We start from the raw sequence: 17972 nt of genomic DNA, 5'->3' as shown, positions 1-17972 counted from the left end.
TGTCTCCCTCGCCACCCCCCACCCCCAGTAAATAGTTTATAAGCTCAAAGAATACTAGGAAAGCGTGACTGGTGAACGTACTCCTATCGCAAAATCCTCAGTGCGCTTTTTTCAGCTATTGAACTGGAAGCGCCTTTTGCAGTGCGAGGTTCCTGCTTCCCCGAAGCCGAGGCTGAGAGTTGACAGCGTGCACCCTGCCGCGGTCTGAATTCTTTTTAAAAAGCAAGACCGATGCTGCGTTTTTGTGGGTACCCTTTTCTTTTCTTTCCCCTTCCCCGAAATGCTATGTAATCTTTAATTACTTTTTTAAAATACAACGTGGAGGTATAAATCACCCCGGTAAGAGCTACCTTTTAATTACGAGGTGCAGTGTGAAGAGGTGAACATCGGAGTCTAGCTGTTAGCGAGGGCGGAGGCGCAGGAGGATGATTTACAAACATCATGTAAGAATTTGAGCACTGAATTATGTTTGAGTTAGGGAGATCCCTTACAAAGTAAATTATAACCAGTGGACAATTGTACTTCAAGCCGAATCTATTAATTTCATGAGCCGTTTCTTGATTGAGTGAAATGTTTGTGACCATAATAGATACAGAACTAGTAAGCATCTTACCAGACTATGACCCATTTGTTACCAAATAAGATACACATATAACCATCCTGCTTACGAAAAAAAAAAGGTACACAAAGAAAGAGAGGGAGGCGAGAGAGAACCTCTTTTTCAAAATAATCTTTGTGAAAGAATCTTTCACAGTTTTACTCGATAAATAAATGTTATCGAGTTCATTTTTTCCACTTTTCTTTCTTCATCACCTTAAGCCCCTTCATCCTTTACATATCTTTGCATTTAGACACTCTCAAACTTGGGCAAGTTCTTCTATAATTTATATAACAAATAACAAATGATAGTGGTTTGAATCTTGCTTTTGACTAAGCAAAGATGTTTGTATTTAAAAAATCTCCTTGCCTTCGTAGGAAACTCTTGACTTTTGCCATTGTGAAAAGACGAATGTGGTTAGATCCAAAAGAGCCTGAACTTTTTTTTACTTTAAAGCAGTTTATATGTCCCCATTCTCTTGTAACTTTAGCTTCACAATATTATTCACTATTTTATCTGAAAGGAATTGGCATTTTTCTTTTCTGTCTTAAAATAGCTCACCTGGTGTAGTCACCATGTGTATAAGAATATTCTATAAACACATAAATCACTTCCCCAATATCAAAAAAACTAAAGGAAGCATAAAATAAAATAAAAAGATGTGTATCTCAATACTTTAGGATTTTTTTAAAAGTTTTCATCGCGTAAGTTTTAGAATCTTCTTTTCATGTCTTTTGTGTTGCATTAAACACATCATAAAGAGGTATGATTTGTTGACTTGTTATAGGATTACCATTTGGCAAAAAACGCCCAAGACACGCTGTTTCAAATATGTGGTATTCTGCTTTAAATTGCATGTAAGAGAGTGCAAGCCTTGTTCCAGATGGATAAATTGATAAAATGCTAGCTGCTGTTGGGAGAATGAAAAAGCCCTCAGCAAAAAGGCTCTGTGGTGTAGCTAAGTACATTCTGAATTAGGGTGAGCAAGCTGTGGAGACCCCAGCCGTTTGTGAAAAAATATACACAGTCCAAGCACGTCCACTTTAAGACGTTGTTGGATCCTCCGTGACAAGATGACTCCTTTCCCACAAAGAAGAAACCGTTTCCTTATTTTTTCAGTTACTTTTCCAAAGACAACTTGCGTTGGGCGCAAGAGACCAGAGTTATGCAGAAATCCAACCGTAACCAGCTCAGAGCGAGGACTCATTCTCGCTCCTTCCACCAGATGTTTTTTAGGTGTCCTCAGCTGGAATGCCCAGTTTGAAACTAATTAGGCCAGCAGTAAACTCCTTGTATAATAAAATCGCAGGCCGTAATGGTGAATAAGTGAGGTTCCCACCCGCTTATGACAGATGCCTTTCTGGGCAGAGAAAGAAGAGAGCCTGTGGCTGTCAGGAGAAAATGAAGGGAGTGGAGGTGGCTTCTTTAGACACATGCCTTTCCTAAATATCCACACACATGATCTCAGTGTGGAGGAGTGGAAGTTACGACTGGGGTAGAGTTTTGTCTTTGCTGGGCAGGCCTCCTTCACACAAAGATGCTTGGGGGAGAATAAATTATAAGTATTAGGCAGTGTCTTCAGGTCTTAGGTGTATGCTGTGTGTGTGTGTGCAAAGGCTTGGGGAGAAGGATTGGTATCATGTGCGGGGCAGCCTAAAAAACTTAACTGCTTCCCACCTGGGCACAAGATGAAAAGAAAGACTGCCTGGCCTAACATAAATTCCTTGGGAGAGAGGAGAACCTGCTCCCCCAGAGACTTTTGATAAAGGGAGAATTCGCCTAATGATGTGCTTCTCCTAATCTGTGAGGCTTGTGAGGGTGAAGGAGTTGGTTAGTCCGTTACCTCCAAAGGCTGCACTTTCTGTTACTAAGCCTGGGTTTTGTTGGTGGAAGGAACCGGGATTTTGGGGGGTTTTTTGTTGTTGTTGTTTTTGTTTTTGTTTTTTTAGCTAACTGTTCTGAAAAAGGAGTTGGTAGACTCTGCTCAAAAGGAATCTCTTTACAAAGAATTAATCCCAGAGTTAAGAAAACACAGCCTGTTGACAGAAAACACACACATGCACACACACCACAATTCCTCACTCACTCCCAACCCTCTTCCCTGATCTCCATCCCCCAATATCATAACAGCTTCCTGAATGGCCCACTTCTCCCCACTATCATTTGTGGCAGTTCAAACACTCCTTAACGTACAAAACAAAAAGAAGATTCTGGTAAGAAAACAATTAGCAGAGAATTCGCTGGAGACAATGCTTCATTTTCACTGTTTGAAGATCGTAACTGGCCTAATGGTGTTTGACTAACACCCTCTTCTAGTCCGAGGAGGATAAACACCCCCTCCGTCAGGTGGTAAATACTTGAAGTGACAGTAACTGGGGCTGCAGACCCACTTGTGTTACTGTAAATGAATTAGAGGGGCAGGACCTTTTCTTTACGGCGTGTGATTTAAAATCAGTTTCAAGGTAACCGCCAGGTGTATTTAGAGGAAAAGGCATGAAGGAAGCCACAGGCTTATACATCTATTTTTAGTGCATATTTCTTTTTGTTCATTTTCATCCTGTTGGGTTCCTTTGTCATTTCTCTGGCTTGCAAATTATATCCTTCTGTTTAATAGTAATGATGAAAATAGCTGCTGTTTATTGAGAACTGGTATACCAGGCCTACAGTCAGCTCTTCACGTGTATTTTTAAAGTGGATTCTTGCCGCAACCCCTTGAGTATTATTATCATCATTTCAACTTTGTTAACAAGGAAACCGAGTCGCAGGTCAAATGACCAACACAGGGCCAGACTGAGTGGAAACGAAATCTAGGCTTTTGCTTCTCTGCAAAATATGCCTTATCCATGTGCAATACAAGCTTTGGCTCAGAACATTTCTGCTATCATTTTCTTTGGAGGAAGATGCTGAATTTGGATGGTTTTAAATGCGCAGAACACAGTTATTTTCTGAACCTGCCCTGACGTTTTTCGCCACTGTCATTTGAAATGGGGAAACAAATCATATTAAATATTTAGAAACACAAATATAAACCTCTGTGAGCCATGACCCTTAGCTGGTTGGGTATGGTTCTGTAAAGGAAAATTACGGTTTATTTAAGGGCTAATTTGATTTATTCCTTCGATACTAACACTACGCATTTCAGGTCCTAAAAAGAGTCAATAAATTTACCGGCAGTGGAGAGGCCCTAAAACATTACGGTAGGCACAGCCCAAGTCAAGTTTACCGGAAGGTGCTGGATCGCTATGGGTGGGTGTTGTTTCGGGGTTAGATTTTAAACATTTGGAGAGCAAAGAATAATTTGGAACAGGTGGTGCCGAGAGTCAGGTAGCTGGAATGATTTATCTTTGCCTCTTTGAACGTTAAGGGAGGCCATTGGTTGCCTGAATCTGGAACCAGCAGGCTGCGGGTCAGTGGGGGCTGAGAGACGCGTCTTTGGGACAAAATTTGGCAGGATCCAGGGGCTTCGTCAGTGCTGTCATCGCCTTTAGATGATAGTAGTCAGAACACAGTTGTGCCTGCTCGTACATTTTTGAAAAGTCTGCCTCTGCCTTCAGATATACGCAGAAATTTAAAACAGGGACTTAGATGTGCCACAATGCCAATTTAAACATCTTTAAAAATGAACAAAGTATGTAATAGAGGTTAGAAACTCTTTTGTCATTTGGTATCAATAGTGTTGTGTCAGTAACATGAAAATGTGTGTAATTTCAATGGCATTGGACTTTCTTCTTCTTTTTTCCTTTTGAGTAAAGTTACATTTTTTAAAAGTCTGTGTTCCCAGATGTAATAGATACGAACGTATCTACTTGCAGTCATTCAGAGGAGAATTGTCAACTCTCTGCTAATGTAACTAAAGGAAAAATGATAAAATCAACATATTTTTCCCAAAGAATGAGGAACTGGAGGGTTTGACTACTGTATATGGCAACTTACTTTTGTCTCGCATCAGCTAAATCTGTCAGTTCCCCTTTCTTTTCTATTCATCTCCCAAGAATGGCCTTTCATAACTGAAATATACGTGTAGTAGCCAAAAGACATTTTAATTTTGTAAAGAAAAATCATGCCAGAGACAGCCGAGTCTGTTTCAACCATTATTGTTTCTGCAGCGTGCATTCTTTGGGTTTCATGGTAAGATGTGGGTTTGTCAAGAAAGAAAATTACAGCAAGAAGCTATGCTGAAAACATATACACTTCTGTTTAAGAAATGAGAAAAACACAGAAAAATTCCACACAGTAATTGCTTTAACGTGAGTTTTAAATGTCATTGTTTGACTTATGTCAAAAAGCCCCCTTAGCCAGTTCTCTCATACTCCGTTACCACATATCCTACCTTAAAAACGGCAAATGTTGGACTTCATTTCGATGATCTTTGAGGCTTTTAGAGATATCCTTCGTCCTAGTGGAAACATTCCAAACTTTTAGATTGTGCAGACCATTTTTTTAAGGTTACTTAGATATCGATTTTATTTTCTTGACCCAAAATGAGAAAACACGGGGAATTCTCAGAAGCTTTTTACAGGCTGCTATTATGAGAAGAGAAGCCAAACCAACATGTATTAGGTCATGCGCTTGAAGTGCATAAATAAGCCCTATAAAGGTCACCAAAACAGGGTGAAAACCACTAGTTCTCGTTACCTTGGCCAACTCTAAATTCCTGCCTGTTAGACATGTTTGGTTGAAGTGGACACAGAAAGCGGGTTTCTGAGCCCATGGTTGAAAGATCTCAATTTGACTTGGGTCCTCAAGGCGTCCTTGTGGTAAAGGGAGATAGGAAGGCTGAAATTCTGGTCTCCTCCCCATGGCTCCCTCTCACGGTTCCGGAGAAAAAGCAGGTACCGGGGCCTTCTCTTACTCCAAAGCAGATGTTTCCTACCTGGTATTCGGATATGCGGAAGTCAGAAGCTGAAAATCAAATGAAATGAAAATGTTCCTTCTGGTCAGTTTCTTCACCTCCCATTCCCTTCCTGTAGTCACTTTGTGGTTAAGGTATTCATGGTTTCCAAAACAGTTTTTTGTTCCCACTATGTTTTCTAGCATTTAAGATGCAAGGTATAAGTACACACCTTTAAATCTTTATTGATTGGCAGCTTCCTGAAATACAGAGTTAGAGAGCGTGTCCACCGCGTCCTGAATTTGGTACCAACCCAGGTGCTGATGGAAATTCCATGTAGGGAGAAAATGTCCTCTTCAGAGAGGCAGGGTGTCAGCGCAGAGAGGTTATTTTCTTTTGTGGGTGTGTATTATTTGCACATATCAGGACTTTTGTTTCAGGGTATTCTAGAAACATTGATTTCTCCAGCGAAGGTCTGCGTGTCCTTCTTGGTTGGGAAGGGAGTGGAGAGGAAGGAGCCCGAGGAGAATCACGCACCTCTGGCCTTTTGTGTGACTCCTGGAGTAGAGGGAAGCCTCCACTGCTCGGAAGGTGTCACGTGGTATAACAAGTTGTGACTTGTGCCTGTGTTGTCAATAGAGTTGTAGCCCCATCCAGACATGAAAAAGAATGGAGCCCCGAAGATGATTCACCTCCGGTCTGCGATGGGCCCAAGCTGTCCAGTGCTCTCCTCTTGCTAAATAGACCATACTCCCTGGAGGAGTTAATGGCTGGGATGTGGAGAGAAGGGGGGTAGGAGGGGAGAAAGAATGCCTTAAACTCAGCAAATGTCTAAAATGCTCAAAATGTCTCAGCATTGCTCAGGCACCCACAAGAAAGACAAACTGATAAAAGGACATAGAATCAGGCTTTTTTTGAGGGGGAAGCACAGAGAGGTTGGGGATTGCTAGAGGTTTGATCTACAGCGGACGATTTTTCTAACACCTTGGGACCCCCGGGGCACCTTGAGGAACCCGATTTTGGAAATGTCCTCCTGTAGCCTTACTGTCATTCCTTTGTGCTTATTTTTAGTGAATTAGTTTTGAGGATTTTCTTTTGTTTTTAAGAAAACACAGAGTTGTAAGACTTGTTTGGAAATCACAGATTTTATTGAACACTTATTATTTATTGAATATTTATTATGTCCCAGGCACTGTGCTGTGGAAATACTTTATATGTTTTGTCTCCAAATGAAAGTAGATGGAACATGCTGTTATTATTATTTCTATTTTACAGATGTGGAAACTGAGTCTGGAAAGTAACTTGTCCAGGATTACATGGCTTGTGCCAGAGCCAGGATTAAACCCAGTTTTGATTCCTAACCACTAGGATGTCCAGCCTGCTCCCTTGGTATAACAAGAACTTCCCTTTCTCCATCTGTCTGCCCTGGAGAGCTAGATTTTAAAGTCATTTTCCACTGGCATTGCCTTATGGATATTTACCGATGGTTAGGTACAAAAATCAGGTTGAGAAAGTAAGAGACGCCAGCAGATTCTCACAAGATTTTGAATCTGCCCTTGTAGAAATGAATGAATGTTTCGAGCTGGACCTATGGAAATGGTCATAGCATCACTGCAGTTAGTGGCCTAAGCCATTGCCTACAGCTGCTCTTGCCCTATAACCTCAGAGTTGAACAGCCATACTACAAAGACCATACGGCTTGCAAAACCTAAATATTCACTATCTGGCCCTTTACAGAAAAAGTTTGCTGACCTCTAAGCTATTGCAATATGACAAGACAATCTTTGTAGACCAGAAATAACATGCACTTGGGACATTTCATATACCAGTTCAATGATTTATTATTTATCAAGTGCCTCCGATGTGCTTGACACATTGCACAGTGATAGGGGAAAAATACAAGTGCCTTCATTCCTTCATCCGTTTACTTAACAACACTTATTTAGCTGTGTTCTGGGCTATTTACTGGAAAGCCAGAGGTGAGAAGGACCAAATCCAGCATCTCCGGTAGGAGGATCCCAATGTGTTCTCACCAGTATCCCATGGCCTCTTCTTTCCTGAGGGTGCAGAGGGTGTTGACATGACTTTTTGAGCTTTCTAATGTTCGAGCAGCAGAATGGAGGCAACACCTCAGTCTGTAGACCCTCACCCACAGAAGCCATGCCTGGTTCAGTAAGAACAGTGCCTCGGCTTCTGCACCTGAAACCGCACTAGGCATATGGGACTTACCAGTGCCCCGGGCTCACTCGGCTGACAGCAACTCTCTGCTTCCCTCAATGCATTGTGCAGAATGAGGAAGAATGTAGAGAATCAGACTTCCCGAACCTCAGCCTGCGTACTGATTTTCAGCCTCGAGATTAAGAGCTTGAGTCCAGGAGCCAGGCTGCTCAGGTTACACTTCCCCTCAGTGTTAACCTACTCCTGCGTTTAACTTGGGGGTAACCAGACTTTTCGGTGCCTCAGTTTCTTCGTCTGTAAAGCAGGGTGAATAATAATCCACCTTCCTCAGAAAGCTATCGTGGAGATTGAGTTAATAAACATGAAGTGTTTGGAACTACGGCTGGCAAGTGGTATGAATTATATCAGTGCCAGCTACAGTTATTATTATTATTTATGAATTCGACTCGAAGCAAATTACTTAGACTCTTTGGGATGATAATAATAATAGTAACAACAATAATAAAATAACTTTCATAGTGCCATTGTGAGGATATAAATGAGGCGATACATGGAAAACCCTTGGCTTTGCTACACTGCCTGCCTCCGTTCAATGTTCAGTAAGCTAGCTATTGAGATTATGGGGAACCGCACACTGGATCAATGCGGTATCTATAAGCTATTGATCAGTTGAGTCTTTTTAGGTATCGAGAGAATGTTGGACAGTGGTCGATAGCACAGGCCCTGGACTCAGACAGATCTGGTCTGAGCCTGAGTCAGTCCATCACTCACGGACTGCCATCTCCCGCAGGGGTCTGACCCTCTCAACGTCCCAGACATCGGAGACAGCAGTTACTGTTCCTGGGGTGGTTGGCAGGCACAGAGTGGCTGGCACACACAGAGCACAGAGCAGGGTGTTTGGCACATAGTAAGCACTCAATAAATGGTAGCTTGTATTATTATCACCCCCATTTCTTGCTGTACCCCCACCCCCAAGAAAGCACTGAACATTAGTAAATTTTAATTTGAAAATAAAAGAACACATTTTAAAACTGCCAAACAGATTTAAAATAATATTCATTAAACAAAATTAAAATATTCTATTAAAGCCAGACTTTAGGCTCAGACCAAATTTTTATAACCCAAGCTTAAAGGCCAGGGAGTCCCCCAGCCACAATGGGGACATTGTGATTGAACTTGAGACTTCAACGCTGCTATTGAGCAGTCTTTGAAATGCACATTTCCCCTAAAATAAAAGGGAAGTAATGGGAAGGAAAAAAATGAGGTTCTTGCTCCCCTCAACAAGCCTTAATGAACTGGAAAAGAAAAACAAAATATTTCTCATTTTTCTCCTGCTACTCGATCCTGCCAAAGACGCATGGCCCCTCCTAACCCTGGCTTTGAATGGTGCCCACTCAGAACCTTCCAGATCTGATACGCTATACGAGCAAAACTAGTCTAAGTTATAACATTGTAGTCTTCACCAGGTTTTACAGATGGTGGAGTGTATCACTGGGAGTCCAGAATGGGGAGCCCAAATTCCTAGGTTCAAGTCCTAGTTCTGCCTCAGTTTCCCTATTCACAAAATAGAGACAATCCACCTGCTGCATAAAGTGGTGGTGGGAGTCTGGAAGGGTTAGCTCTCCCCATGGATGTTTTAATCTTCTGCTGTTATCTAATGAATGAAACTTGCCCTGAGTTCTGGGACTTTGCAAAACTAAAGTATACAGGTATGCCTCTGAGAGTTATAAATAAAAAAGAAATCTAAATATTCAGGGAGGAGAATGGAGGAGGGAAGAAGGAGACATAAAAATGGCTCACAGGAGTTATTATGTGACAGACACTTTAATAAAGCTCATTTAATCCTCTCAAAGAAAATCCATGATATAGATGTGTCCATTTAACAAATATGGAAACTGAGACTTGGACAGATCAAGTACTGCCCAGTGGCATTCCATTCCAGGTCTGTCTGACCCAAAGCATGGGCCTGTTGTACCACATGACCCACAGCCCTCCTGGAACAAGGTCACAAACAATCATGGTGGACTGGAGAGACTCCCCTGACCAACCAGTTATTTATGATCTATTCTTACATTTCAATAGCATCCTTCATCCTCAATGAGCCTGAGTTTCTGTGGCCTTTTACCCCACATTCCATTGAGAACCAGTAGATTTTTTCTTGAACAGCACATGGAAAAAGTAACGTAAGTGGGTTACAGAATCCTTTTCTGGATGAAATCCTTCAAGAATCCCTGCCATTTCTTGCCAACCGGAATGAAGTGACTTCCTCCTCAAACCAGGCCAGGCCCTTGGTTGTGATGCGGGACCATGAGACAGAGTTGTCTGAGGCTGAGCAGCTCCTGGAGAGGGTATAGGGTCCCCTCTGTCACCAACCTGCTGTGTGTCTTTGGGCAGATCACAAGAGCCCTCTGAGCCCTAATTTCCTCATCAGCCCATGAGGCAGACACCTTCTATATCGGATTTGTTATACAACTTAAATAAAATGACAGTGGAATTCTTAGGGTACTGTGGAATTGGACCCACTCCCAGGAGTAGTCAAAGAAAGGGGAGAAAATGAAAGTTACTTGCCCCTAGGCACATTCCTTACTGTTCTTCAGGTAGCTACCGTTTGGGGACTTTAGACATTCTGAAAGAATCTGTTCATCTCTGAAGGGCAGACTTCTTTTTAATGATGTGGGCACCCTTTCCACATTAACTTGAAATGTACATGAACTTCTTTTTCTTTAAAGTTCTGTCTCTATCTTATGCATTTGGAAAAGATATAAAAAGCATTTCAAACAAATGGTTTTATAATTTTTTACTGCTTAAGATAAAAATGGTTTAAAAACCAAGTCCATCAAGTAATTAATAGCACACAGCCATGGCAGAGTTCATGAGGGAAGTTTCAGAAACACGAATCTGATGATATGAAGTTTTCCCTGTGATCTATTCATTTAAAATAAAATATTTTAGTTTTAAAACTCATCCCCACAGGCTGCCTACGACAAATTCCACCCAAATACCCAGAACCTTTTACTAACCAGAATTGCAATGCTGCGTTGTTTTCAGGGGAATAAAATGAAACAAATGCAGTCTCTTAGGGACGTTGGTAAAGTCATCTCAGAGTACATTAGTGTCCGGGCACATCTAGTCTGTGTCTTGTATCTTTGAAAGAATAACTAACCTTTGGATGACTATAATGTTGATAAGAAAATAATCTCTGAGTGCTAACTTTATGCCGGGATATGTTCCAAAAGATTATAGGCATTAACTCATTTATTCCTCGCAATAATTCTACGATGAAAGCACTGCTACTATTCTCAGTTTAAGTGAGAAAAGTAAGACACAGAGAGGTTAAGTGACTTGTTCAAGGTCACCCAGCAAGTGCAGGGGTGGAGCTAGGCTTTGTATGTGGGAGTATGGTTCTAGAGTTTGTCTTCATAACCCCTGACTTCCCTGATTCTTTAACCACCATAAAAAAATTAAACTCTTTGACCTTCACTTACTTGCACAATGAATTAATTAAGGACAGGCATGAGAAGGGGCTAAAAGCGATGTTAAATCTCAGTTATAATTTTTCAGCTTCTTATGAGGATGTATTTGTGTATTCCATTATCTTTAGGGTACAGTACAGTACAGAAGCCAGTCTCTCCACGTTCAAATCCACAGTCTACCACTCACTAGCCTTGGGCTTCCTTCACCTCTCTCAGCCTCAGTTTCTCCATTGATGACATGAAAATAATGGACTCTGTGTAACAAATGCATCGAAGACCACGCGACACACACAGTGATTGTTAAAAGCTATTTATTACCTATGGAAGAAAAATTAAGTCTAGAAATCATATCTTCCTACAGGGCACAAATGCAGTTTGGTGTAGTTTGGAGTGAAAGAAAAGGGAAAACCGCCTGAGCTGTGAGGTTCAAGCTGGAAAATAGCTCAGGTTTTTCCAGATGCCTTAAGACTGAGCCAAAGAGACGGGCTTTCTACGTCTCCACGTGAGAAGTTACCGAGCTAAGTCCTCAACAGGTAGCCTACAAGCCATCGGTGTTAGAATCTGTCCAGGTGAGGAAGCAGCAGCCTGTGGGAGGGTCTTGCCCATGGCCACATGGCCAGTCTGTGGCAGAGTGGGGACTCCCCACCCTGTTTCAAGACGAGTGAGGGATCTTGGGTGGCATGGGTCAGAGGCGAAGAGGAACACATAAAAACAAGCATGAGGCCGGGCACAGTGGCTCACACCCATAACCCCAGCACTTTGGGAGGCCAAGGCAGGCAGATCACTTGAGGTCAGAAGTTCGAGACCAGCCTGGCCGACATGGTGAAATCCCATGTCTACTAAAAATAAAAAAAAATTAGCCAGGCATGGTGGCCCACGCCTGTAGTCCCAGCTACTTGAGAGGCTGAGGCAGGAGAGTTGCTTGAGCCCAGGAGGTGGAGGTTGCAGTGAGCCGAGATGGTGCCACTGTACTTCATTCAGCCTGGGTGACAAAGGGAGACTCCATCTGAAAAAAAAAACAAGCGTGCCTGGAGTGACTGTCCATGCAAACTCTGACGTCAGCTCTAGGCTCTGGTTTCATGATTTTCATTCTATTTCTTGTTCCCTTCTTTACATTGGGGAAAATGTGTTTTTCTGTAGAAGCGTCTACCTGGTTTTCAGCGGCAAGGTGTGCAGACTTTCTTGGTTTTTGTCCATTCATCTTTCTCCTCCACTGCACTTCCCACTTCCATTTCCTCTTCAGTATGGAAACTGCACTTACTTATTCATTCATTCAAAAATATGTATTGAGCACCTGCTATGTGCCAGGCCCTACTCTGGACGTGGGGAATGCAGTCAAGAACAAAAATGACCAAAGTCTCCTTCCTTGTGGAGCCACAGTTAAGTAGGAGAGAGAAAATAAACATATATGTATATAAGGTACGCAGAATATCAAATGATAAGTCCATGGAGAAAAAAGTCAAGAGAAGGTGACGAGAACATGCCCAGGGGAGGCGAGAGGAATGCAGCGCTGAAGGAATGTGGGAGAACATTCTAGAAAGAAGCGGTAGCAAGGACAAAAGTCCTGAGTTGGGAGCAGCCAGTGAACAAGGAGGGCGGGGAAGATGAGGCCAGTTCTGGTAGGGCCTTGCTCAGAATCCAGCTGCCGTTGTGCGTCAATCAGTCATATCCAGAGTCAAAATTATCGTAATTTAAAAATGATTTTTCAAAGTACATAGAGCCTAAATCTGAAATCAGTGACTGCAACTGCAGATACCCAGAGAACCCAAACAGGTAAGAATTAGTGGAGCAGGTATGCTAATAGCAGAGACTCCACCCGGTGCCATTCAGGAATGGTCTCCGTGTTGCCAGGTGTTCTGATTTTTCAAAATCTGAATTTTTAAGAGAAATGTCCCGCTTTTAAAATCACTGTGAGGAACCACCAGAAATATACCTCCAGGCTCATAGTGTACGACCCCTCTCCCAAGCATCCACACAGACCCTGGGAATCAAATTTCAGTGAAAAGGCATTAAGCCTTTTTCCCGCCCTTTTTTTTTTTTTTTTTTTTTTTTTTTTTACCAATTCCTGACCAGAAAGGATGCCAAGAGATGCTAAAAATTGTTTCCAGGAAAAAGTAGGACTTGAATCTCACGGGGATGAGGCTGAGACTTCTTCCAAGGAGCAATCAGCTTGCTTCATTTTTATGTCTTTCTCAGGACTTTTTCCTGATCTCCGCTCATCATGGGGAAAGGCAAGATGGTCCAAATCTATCCTCCTTCGGGTTTTCATTAGTTTCATGATGATGATGATTATGTCATCTGGGGTTGATTTAAGAGTGGTGAAATGTTTGCAGGTCTCATAAATGGTTGTCAGCCACTGTTTAGAATGGCAAAGAACTTCTTGTGTTGCTCCCATTGCAAGGAGTGGGGTGATAGTTTCCAATGGCTACAGACAAAAGGGGGAAAGTGGGCTCTGAAGCCTTTTACAAGAGGAGATTGGAAAGTTGAGTAATTCAGTGGGGGTGCAGGTGGGAGGCAGTAAGGCAAGCTCCAGGAGCTTTTTAAGACCTGAAATGCCTACATTGACACTGAAATCATCGTCAGCCTCCCCAGCTCCAAAGCTGGGCTTAAGCAAAATCCCAGCCAGTGGTCGCCTTAGCTGTGGAGATTGCTCCAGATGTAAGTGACAAAAGACTTACTTCTGAGTTGGTTTAAGAAAAAAGAAAATTTATTGCCTTGGGAAATGAAAAGTTTGAGGAGGGCTGGTTTCAGGTACAGCTGGTTCAAGAGCTCAGATGCAGGCCATGTGCCTATCTCTTAATCAATCTCTCTGTTCAGGAGGATTCTGTACTGTGCCACCTGTGGAGCTGTGGATGGAGTGAGAGAAAGGTAGATTTCCAAAGTGAAGTCGGCAGCATTTTCTGGAAGTGTGGGTAGACTGGTTCCTTAATCCCCCAAAACTGTACCTCTAGGTATGCCTTCTCCACCCCTCTCCTCCTGAACTACAGTGCTGTTTATGAAATTTGTGCTTTTTCCAGGCACGAGGTTATACTCTTTGTGTGCATGTTTTACTTTTCTCCTCAAACATTCTTACTAGGTCAGTATTTTTAAGACCTGCTACTATTCTGCCCTCCACGTGCTCTTCCCCATGGGCCTGGAAGATTATCTTTTATTTCAAGTAAGGGTGTTTGTCTTACTTATTTCAAGTAAGGATGTTCATCTTAAGGGTGGATCATCTGTATTTGTCTGTTCTTGCACTGCTGTAAAGAAATACCTGAGACTGGGTAATTTGTAAAGAAAAGAGTTTTAATTAGCTCACAGTTCCACAGGCTGTACAGGAAGCATGATACTGGCATCTGCTCAGCTTCTGGGGAGGCCTCAGGAAACTTACAATCATGGTGGGAGACGAAGAGGAAGCAGGCACGACTTACATGGTGGAGCAAGAGGAAGAGAGAGAAAGAGGCGGGAGGTGCCACAGTGTTGTAAACAACCAGGTCTTATGAGAACTCTGTCACGAGAACAGCACCAAAGGGGAAAATCCCATCCCCCTTGATCCAGTCACCTCCTAGCAGACCCCACCTACAACACTGGAGATTCCATTTCAACATGAGACTTGGTTGTGGACACGCATCCAAACTATCTCATCATCTCTTTTCATGGTCTCTGGTACAAAAGTTGAGGCACTCCAGCCAAGCATAGGACATGCACTGGGCTTCAGAGGATAAGTGGGAGATGAATCAGGACCACTACGAGTAGAAGGGTTACCTTGGCGATGCACACATTCCCAGGCCCCTGACGGTCAGCCTGGATTTCTTTTTCTGCTCTGAGCTTTTGCTCCCATTGCTGCCTGTATTGAACTTTCTCATGCTCCATCTAGGGGCATGGCAGTAACATCAGGTGCACACAGAGCTTGCACACTGGCAATCAAGATGTGTTTTGTTTGGTCTGCAGATCATTTAAAAAATAGAATGGAGCCAACTTTGAAGATCTGGATCTTTCACATAAAAATGTAGATTTCTGGCTCCCATTAAAACATCACAAGATCTGTCAACACTGTGCCCACATTTCCACATGACCGCAATTGACTGGGGCTGGGAAATGTCTGTCCCTTTTGGGTGGATAAGTTAGTTCAGCCAAGTCCTCACCTCTCCCTGTAGTCTCTCCAACACCGAGGTTCAGGTTAGTTACCATTTACCATTGGGACCATGCTGTTGGCTCTCCTAGAGTAGATTTAAGACAGAAAAGAAATCTTTCCTATATCTAGATCTCCATTAGAAGTATGAAAATGAAGTATAAACTGAGGTGGTCCTTGATGTTTACAAAAAGGAGAAAGCATCTGTCTTCAGGTAAAACAGGGTTTCTCAACTTTGGCACTATTAAGATTTGGAGCTGGATAATTTGTGTGTGTGTGTGTGTGTGTGTGTGTGTGTGTGTGTGTGTGTGTGTGTAGGTCCGCCCTGTATACTCTAGGATGGCATTTAACATGTCCATGTGGACATCATGCACCATCTAGAAGTAAATAGATCCCTGTGCTCCAGGCACTTACCACCAGGTTGGTACAAAGAGTTACCATAAGTGAGGAAAGCTGTTCTTCTGCATGGCACCCAGGCAGGCCCAGCCTTGGCAGTAGAGGTTATGAGTTGGCTGATTTTTGGTTTAGTCCTAAGTGGACTTGCCAACCATTGAGGCTGTTTATGACTGCCTGTTTGAGATGTTATAGAAGGAATTCAGTGTTGAATGAGAGGTTAAACTATTTTAAAGAGTCTTTGGAAAATTTCTTAACTCTAGCTGAGCGAGGCCATGGTGGATGCTACTTGCAAAAAGTTTGAAAGTAGCATGGATGGAACTGGAGGTCATTATGTTAAGTGAAATAAGCCAGATGCAGAAAGACAAATATCTCATGTTCCCATTTGTGTGTGGGAGCTGGAAAACTCAATCTCTTGGAGGTAGAGAGTAGAATGAGGGTTACCAGAGGCTGGGAAGGTGGGAGTGATGAAGAGAGGTTGGTTAATGGGTACAAACATACAGCTACATAGAAAGAAAAGCTCTAGTGTTCAAAAGCACAGTAGGGTGACTGTAGTTAACAATATGTTCTATATCAAAATAGCTGGAAGAGAAGATTGAAATGTTCCCAACACAAAGCAATGTTAAATGTTTGAGGTGACGGATATTCTAAATACCCTGATTTGTTCATCACGCATTGTATGCATGTATCAGAATATCACATGGACCACCCATAAATATATACAATTGTTATGTATCAATAAATAATCTTGCAAATAGAAGGTGGAGCATGGGCAGTGGTTGGGCTTGTTGGAGAGTGAGCAGAAGGACCAAATGACCTCTGGATGTCTCTTATGTCTCCTCCAGCTCTGGTTCTGTGAGCTGAGGCTTAGTGAGTTTCAAAATGTTGCCTACTACATGTTCACAACTGCTAACCGTGGTCTATCATGGAAACTCAAAGGCATGGATATTCAGGGAGGAATCTCATTTTTCCCTAGGCTAGTACTGTGTACAAGGTGAGACTTTTTTTTCTTTTTGGCCTTCCCTTGGTGTTACAAATCCTGTCGAGTGTCTGAAATACCATCCATGTGAAGGTTTCCCATAATAACTGTAACAGCTGCCATTCATCCGTTCAACACATATTTATTGAACACCTCTATGAGGCAGCCACTGTTCCAGGCACTTGGCAAGCAGCTATGTACAAAACTGACAAGTCCTTGCCCTCATGGAGCTTTTGTCTGGCGGGGAAAGAAGATAGACAATAAAAAAGCAAATAGTAAGACAGAGAGTCTTGGCATTTCTATAGGGAAAAAGTAAGCAGAGGGGAGGGAGGTTGATGGGAAACATTGAAGCAGAACAGGGAAGAGGAATTTTTAATTTTAATTTTAAATAGGGTGGCCAGTGTGATGGCATGCTGGTAAACTGGTTATCTGGAAATTAAAGGTCCTGATTTGTAGCCTCTGCCACTTACAGTGGTGTAAATACTCCCACCATGGTCACTTACAACCCAACAGTGATTTTAACAAGGAGTTCACAACATTCATGCACATTTAACAATTGTTTCTTGCAGGCTGGTACAGGCTGGCTGCAGCACATCACTGGCAGGCAAGGCCTCCCTGAAACGATCTGGCAGAAGAGCCCACACAGAAGCTCTGAGTGGGGTTGTGCCTGGTGTGTTCAGGAATGACCAGGAGTTCATTGTGGCTGGAGCTGAGTGAGAGGAGAGGGGCAGGAGATGTGGTCAAGGAAGTAGCCAGGGGCAGATAATGTAGGGTCTTTGAGGCCAGGGTCAGATTTTTGGCTTCTAAGCGGAGTGAGATGGGAGCCCCTGGAGGCACGGGATCTGAGCAGAGGAAGGAGAGGATCTGCCTTAAGTAGAGCAGAACCCCTCTGGCTGCCAAGAGAACAGACTGCAGGGGTCAGAGGGTGGGGCAGGAAAACCGTTAGGAGACTGTTCAGACAGGGAGGTGACGGTGACTTGGATCAGGGTGGTGGCAGTAGGATCAGGGAGAAGAGTTGGTTCTAGATATGTTTTGAAGATAGAGCCGATGGAATTTGCTGAGGGATTGGCTCTGGGAAGGGATATGAAGAGAGAAGTCCAAGGTGACTCCAAGGCCTCTGGCCTGGGCATTTGGGAGGATGGAGCTGCCCTTTGCTGAAATGGGGACGGCGGAGGGAGGAGCAGGTTGGGAAAGGAGATGGGAGCACCTCCTGTGGATCTGGCATTGAGCCAGGTGTTTGAATATATGATCATCTCCTTCTGTCCATTTTAGCATGCCCATTTTGGAGAGGATGTGACAGAGACTTGAGGTTAATTAGCATGCCCAAGGTGGCCCTGCTGGTACGTGGCCAGGCCAGGCCTCCCACCCCTTTACCACTCTGCTGTCCTACTGTGTTTTCTTGGCTTTCT

At 43.0% G+C, this 17972-nt stretch overlaps 1 protein-coding gene across 2 annotated transcripts in view; it reads left to right on the top strand.

Moving 5' to 3' along the window:
- Nucleotides 1–17972, top strand: part of EYA2 (EYA transcriptional coactivator and phosphatase 2) — a 293919-nt gene that overhangs the window by 902 nt on the left and 275045 nt on the right. The window lies entirely within an intron of this gene.

This window comes from Nomascus leucogenys, chromosome 13, assembly GCF_006542625.1.
Source record: "Nomascus leucogenys isolate Asia chromosome 13, Asia_NLE_v1, whole genome shotgun sequence".
NCBI lineage: Eukaryota > Metazoa > Chordata > Mammalia > Primates > Hylobatidae > Nomascus > Nomascus leucogenys.
This window is presented reverse-complemented; position numbering and strand designations above follow the sequence as displayed.